This window comes from Cibotium barometz, chromosome 13 (genome assembly GCF_041138505.1).
Source record: "Cibotium barometz isolate CiBa-2024 chromosome 13, ASM4113850v1, whole genome shotgun sequence".
Lineage (NCBI taxonomy): Eukaryota > Viridiplantae > Streptophyta > Polypodiopsida > Cyatheales > Cibotiaceae > Cibotium > Cibotium barometz.
The window spans coordinates 12,815,338-12,822,914 of record NC_141058.1 but is presented as its reverse complement, the minus strand read 5'-3'; positions in this window follow the sequence as shown (position 1 = coordinate 12,822,914).

The following is a 7,577-nucleotide window of genomic DNA, read 5'->3' as shown; positions in this document are numbered from 1 at the left end:
AAGTGTTCTTCCTTGAGCGTTTCATGAAGACCTTGAAAGACCTTCAAGGTCTTCATGAAACGCTCAAGGAAGAACACCCACCGGAGCATGCACAACATCGTACACCGACACTTCATCTTCATAGTCTTTCAAGGTCTTCATGAAACGCTCAAGGAAGAACATCCACTAGAGCATGCAGAACACCGTACATGAACACTTCATCTATTAAGTGTACCACAAGATGTAATTGACTAGTGAGGTTAGTTCTTGGGAGGTTTTCCTCTATCATGCACACTTCCTCCAAATTTATTAGGCAAAGAGCTAGATCAAAAGGAAGAATGGCAGAGGGTTGGTTAGCGCAAGAGATATGTGCCCACATTTCAAAGTCTCTCTCTCAAGTAGATCCCACAATTCCATGATTATGAAGTAATGAGGAACATGAGCGCAAGGTATCCCACGTACCACAAGGCAAAGGAAGACCAAGGAGACTCGACACAGTAATGTTGAAAAAGGTGAAGATATTTTGTATTCTCAATAGTGAAGTTATGAAGAGGTGGGTGGCAAGGTATGAAGAGGTGAGGACAAACATATATGAGGAGAGAAGACTATTCAGGATGCATTCCAAAGGCTTATCATTTTCTTTGGAGCTTGTATCACTTCCAAAAGATTGTACTATTGATTAGCTTTATGAAGAAATGGAAAAGGCTGAAGAACATGGAGATATGGTGATAGAAGAAGAGTAGGAGTACGCAAGAGGATGCGATCCTCATGTAAGTGTGTCTCTATTTTCTTGATTTTTATTAAGTAGAATCTCATGATAGTGTCATTAAATATCATAAATATATTTCATTTGGTGTTGGTGGTAGTATAAGGTATATACAATTCCATGTTGTCCGAAGGAAGAAGGCATTTTCGCAGTCAACCTATAGATACAAAGAGAAATATCCAAGATTGTGGGGTTATGGCAAACTTTGAGCAAGAAAGTGGAGCAATGCTTGATTATTGTGGCGTGATTCAAAACATCCAAAAGGTTGGATTCAGGACATTCCAAATTTTTAAATTGGATGTGAAGTGGTTCAAGGATGCAAGTGGAGGCACTCAAGAAACTATCAAAAGGCATCCAAATGAATTTATAGTGATCAATTCCACAAACTTTGGGCAAATAGAGAGGGACACATTTGTACTACCTCATCACTGTGAACAGGTAAAATCAACTTATAAGATTTTAGTATATCATCCTTACGTATGTTTAATTTACACTCGATGTGTTTCTTCTTACAATGTTGTGGCACACGTGGATATAAATGACAAGAAATGTTGGTATGTCATACAAGCCGCTCCTCGTTCAAAGAGTATTTTTCAAGATCTTGATGTTGAAGAGCTCATGGATGGTGGCAGTCAAAAATGAACATGCGGAAGGTCAAGTATAAGATGAAGAACGTGAGATACCTAATCAAGATGAGGGTTTTCTTATCTAAGATAATGCCAGAGGAATTGAATCTGAGCATAATGATGATGATGTTGATTCCACTGCTAGTTAGTGGGATATATCTTTTTGTTGATCTTGCAATGGGACATATGGATCTTGAAATAGACCAATTAGCATGTGTGGATTTAATGGAAGATGTGATATGTTGGGCCAAGCTCACCCTGACAATTGCTCAATTTGCAAGTCTTGATTTAGTCCATATTTGATTGTATTACAATATAGTTGGTGCTTCTTCTTTTGTGACATTGGGATCACATTTTGTGCTTCTTCTTATGTGATATTGGGATATTCTAAACTATGGGGAATGCTCTCTAAAATGTCTAAATTTTTTTCCCAGTACGCAGGTATACACATGGCTATACATGAGGCTACAACCACGTATTAGCCGCAGGGCTATAGCCGCGTACTATAATGGTGTACACCAGGGATTTCATTAACGTCTTCAGAATTTTGTGATCACGTTAACAAAACCTGTTGTTAACATATTAAAACTTGTGATCACATTGTATATTCACATGACCTGAGCAATGACCTGCCAGAACCTACTAGTCCCATAACCCCGCCGGGCTTCTGCCATGTTTATAAACATTACCCGACACCCATCATGCAACTTTTGGGGAGATAGTCCTTATTTTGGGGGCGTGATATCTCTCCTCAAAGTACTTGTAGAGCTCTCGAGTTGCTAGAAGTGTCCTCTTGGGAAGAACGTCCTTATCTTAGGGGCTGTCGTCTTTCCTTGTAGGCACTCCTAAGGCTATTGAGCCACTCGTCCTTAGTTCTTTGAATTGGGGGCAGGGTGTGGTTCGTAGCTAATACTTGCGAAGATTTAGGGAAAAAGTTGGAGTCATTCAGCTTTGCATTTGAGCTACGTAGGTTATCTACCTCATTCTGCTTTATGAATGGTTTGATGGAGCCAAGAGTCTTGCTTAGGGGCTTGTGTTGGTTCTTGATACTTGATATAGTTTAGAGTAGACAAGGGTCTATTGTCCTATACTAGAGTATTGGGCAAGCATAGATCTTTGATTTTCTTTGTGAATGTTAGAGAAGGTCTATTGTCCTATACTAGAGTATTGGGCAAGCATAGATCTTTGATTGTGTAAAGTATTCTTAATTGGGTACAAAAGGCATCCTTCATTGGGGGTGCAATGTGCATGATAGTTTCAAAGTAGTTTTGTAGTCAGACCTTGCAAGATAGTTTCGAAGTAGTTTTGTGTTATATGATGATCTTTTGTGTTTGTCAAGATAGTTTCGAAGTAGTTTGTCTGCTAATGTATGTTTTGTAATACGTGAGTGACTTTGTTGTTTTTTCATTTGTGTATTCATTGTTATATGCTTGGTTGAATAGGTTATTTGAGATGGAGGACAATGTTGGATCCAGTGATACCTCCAATAGAGTCCAAATTCCAAATAGTAGGAAAAAAAAGGCACATGGGATAGAGTGGCAATATGCAATTAACGTTGGTGATCGATTCATAGATTGGGAGTGTAAGCTATGCCACACAGTAAAATCAGGTGGGGCGCCTTGACTAAGAGAACACTTTTTAGGCGGAGCGAAGAAAAGGTCATGTACCCACCCCTCTGCACCTGCAGTGGCCAAACGCATAAGAGAAGAAATTCAAAAGAAAGATTCAAGAAAACATTACACTCCTACCGTTAATGTATCAAGGCAGCAAGAACACTGTTGTTCTAATCATCAAACTCTCGCTACATCGCCTGCTTGTACTCCGAACATCAATGTGCAACCAAAAAGTAATCTACCCAGTGCATCTTCCTGCAAGTAGAACTTTGACGTGGGAAATATACCCATGCGTCAAACTTCATTGCAAGAAAGCCTACGTCAAGGTCAGCTCGATGATGCACAACTCGCCCTTACTGAAGCGATTTACTTTTCTGGGAGTGCTATGATGATGGTGGACAGTGAGCATTGGAAGAGAGCATGGAAGAAAATTGGTGAGTTTGGACCAGGGTTTTCACTACCTACGTACCATGCTATGCGAAATGATCTATTAGAGAAATGTTATGCGCAAGTAAAAGAACGTGTACAAAGAATAATTCTTAGCAATATAGAGCTTTCTGGATGTAGTATAGTAAGTGATGGATGGTCTAATGTACAAAGAAAACCATTAATTAATATAATGGTTATTTCACCTAGAGGTGAGACTTTCATCCGTGCCGTGGATTCTGCTGGTTCAATCAAAACTGGGGCTTACATTGCTCAAGTCATTGCTCTGTGATAGAGGAAGTGGGTGCCAAAAATGTAGTCCAAATTGTCATGGACAATGCAAAGAATTGCAAGAATGCATCCAAAATCCTAAAGCGACACTATCCACATGCTTTTCCGGTAGGCTGTAATACTCATAGTTTAAATCTTGTATTAAAAGATTGGTATAAAAGTGATGATACCAAATGGTTTGCCTCAATCGTCGACACTGCTCGCCAGCTTGTGAGATTCATGCTCAAGAGACAGAGAGTGTTAGATATTTTTCGACCTCGCATGTCAGTTATGTTAAAGCTTCCAGCGGAGACTAGGTTTTGCACTCACTTTTACACTTTTGAGTCTCTTCTTCGAAATAAAGATGCAGTTTGCGAAACATTTACATGCATGGCGTTTCATGACTGGGAGAGCACTCAACCTGAAAAAGTGAAAGAGAAAATCAAAGTCTTGAAGGCAGCGCTTACGAGAAGAAGTTGGTGGAACAGTGTGATGGATGCATACCATGGATGCATACCATGTAATGATGCCTGTTATGTATGCCGTATGAAGTCTTGATCAAAGAGCGCCTAATCTCGGGAAAGCATGGATGCAATGGTGGACTGTCCAGCGGAGTTCGGAGTGTCCTGAGAAATTAGAGCATTCAGTGGTGGAAAAGCAATGGCGTGTACCATTCTCCAGTAGACAAAGAAAAGTCCTATTGAAGTACTTCCATGCTAGATGGATTGGAGCGCATTCACCACTACACAGTGCTGCTTACATGTTAGATCCTGAATATTGGAATATGGATTTGATGTCCAACCTTGAGGTGGTGCAAGATTTTTATAAAGTGGTAAACACTTTTTATAATAATGTTGATGATCGTGTAAAGTACATAAAGGAGATGACCTCATTTCGATTGAAAGCAACCTGCATGGAAGTGGTGGATGATGAATGGTGGTGAGCATTATGCTTTATTACGTAACCTTGCGATGAAGGTTCTAAGTCAGTGCTCTTCAAACTCAGGCTCAGAAAGAAACTCGAGCATGTACAAATATATTCACAGTACTATTCACAATCGACTTCTTGCAGATCGGGCAGATAAACTTGTTTACATGTATTGCAATGAAAAGATCTTGCGAGACATTGAAAGCGAAGAGTATGAAGAAGATATGCCCAGATGGATGTACGATTGTGATGATGTAGTAGACGAGAACTTTGATGTTGGACGTACGTCGTGCACTACCCTTGAGATAGAAGACAATTTGGACATTGACTTAGATGAGCTTAATTTAGCAGACGAGAGGATAAATGGTGAAAGAATTTTGGAGCAAGATACTGACATAGAGGAAGAAGTCATTTTATTAATTTCATAAAAAGTACTTGTACAAATGATTGTATTTCGAGAAATTATCAATACAAAAGTAGGATTTATGTCTTTCTTAGCTTTCATCTTGAAATAAATTGCGAATTGCACTAGGAGTTGCATCTAAAGGTCCTGGTGGTTTATATTCGCTAGCCATGCCGGACACTGTATAAATACCTTGATTTATTGGGACACTGCACAATGCACATGTGGAAATATTTTGCATTTGCCTCACTAAACATATTAAGTGGTAGTAGTGTCCACAGGGTAGTATATACTGGCTGCTCCACCCATCGAATACTTTGTAACATACAGGACATTGGGGGGTGGAGGAACTAGTAGCCTCAGCAGAAACTCCCACAAGATCAGGATGTATCAAAAAATGAGAGATGTGGTTCCCTTGGCGCAGATGAGCTATACGTGAAGAGATGGTCTGTACATCTTGGATGATCTTTGTGAGCTGCTCTTGAATCCCTCTATTGGCCGGGAGAGGAGTTGACGCTTGAGATAATCATACAGCTTCTTTCTCCTTCTCTGCTAGCTGTGCCCCTAAGCTTTCTTTGACCTTGTTTAACTCCAATCCAGTGGCCTCCACCATGAGAGCAAGTTCCTCCCTTGTGAATTTCACTGTCTCTTCACGTATGTTGTGGGTGTTGACAGTGGCCTCTCTGGAGGCGAAGTCCACTGGAGTTTCTAGGATAAATTGTGCATATAGCATCTTAGCAAAATAGAGTGGAGCGTCGGCGTTATGGAGAGGACGACCGTACACCAAGAAAATGCGCTCGGCATTAATTTTGATATCATTATGAGTGCAACGTGAAACCTTCCATCTTCCCTTCTTAATCCCGCCATCTGGACATGGCCATATTTCCTTTATTATCTCTGTGGTTACGCGTTTATTTATGTCTTTCCATTGGACATAAGTAGGATTTGTCCATTTCGCCAACCTGCATGCTGTTCTCGTAGCTTCGCGGGTTGTCAGTCCATGTGCAAGGGCCTTCATTCGCTCATATGCCTTCTTGGCTAACTCTTGATGCTCGTTTGCTTACGCTTTTGCCATATCTGCATGAACGTAAATGACTTTAGGATTTTAATGAACTCTAAAGATCAACGTAAGATAAATTGACCATTACCCTCAAAAACTTAAAGTTTAACACCACGAGATGAGATATGTATTGCAAAGACTCAATGAGAAATATCCACTTGACTCAAAAAATACTTCAAACAATGCGCGCACATCAAATTTTGAAGAGAAAACATAAACTTAAACACCACAAGAGGAGAGAGATATTGCAAAGACACAATGAGAAAATATTTCAAACAATGGGCACATATCAAATTTTGAAGAGAGACAAACAAAGAGCCAACTTGAAACTTAATCTCCTGATACTGTATCATTACGAAATTGGGGTGAATGACACCGATAGCTCTACAAGAGGACGTTGTGCCCTCGTTGGGTCAGTATTTAGTGATCTAAAAAATTCCACTACTTGCAAAACAGATTTTCGCTCGTCGCGATTAGGCAGACACATCCAATTTTTGACTCTATAAATAATAGTATCCATGCTAACTTTGTCATAGGAACTATTGTCCATCCACAACTCTTGTACTTTCTGCCAAAAGTCATATAAAATTTGTAATAAATACCCTAAAGTAAAAACATCAGATGCAGGAGTGTATGCATCTGCCAAAAACGGATCATAAATTTCCGGGGCTATCCACGGTCGTTTATTTCGCTCTCTATCTGCGTAGGAGACCGATTGTGCCACCTTCTCAGGGTTCTTGTCTGCTTCAAATACAAAATTGAGAGACATCCGTTTTTTGGGCACTCTCAGCAGTAACCCCCAATCAATAATACCTACGCGTGGCTTCAACTCTTTTGTAAAATCCAACACTACATTGAATGGATGTAGGTCGGTATGTACAATTCCTGCCAAATGTGCTACCGCTAGCCCTTCCACCAGGGCATGCATAATATGTGGCATGGTTATTACTATTTGTTTTATTTTAGAAAGTTCTAGATGACTTAAAGGAATATTATCGGGCGGGGGTTTTCTCCATCCTCGATCCAAACGGAAAATTGCTCTGGTGAACTCACTGAATCTGAAGGGGACCTTCAGAAGAGTATCACCAAGCGAGCCGCCATTATAGTATGGGAAAATAGTGATCCAAAGAGATTCTTTTGTGAAGGCAATACACCTGACAATTGATGGGTGTAGAACCTGCATGCCCTGCTCTGCCTGGAAGCTCTCAAACTTGGCGCTGCCTTCTCCTTTGTAGTGCTTTCCGCAAAAAGTAATGTGCTCTAGCAAAAATGATATACCTCTAACTGTATACTCTTTTACTGTGCCAAAAACACCAGAGCCTATTGTTCGCCCTTCGAGCAGAGCCTCGTGCGGGATGCCAATGAGGTGTGTGCACATAGAATTGTAGATTGTACGATTAATGGCACCCGTCCCACTCGCATCTGCTTGGCTGGACGTTGCAGCGACGTCCTGGGCAATGCGCACTCTTTTGGGGAGTGACTCTGCATCCAACGCCTTCATGCGCTT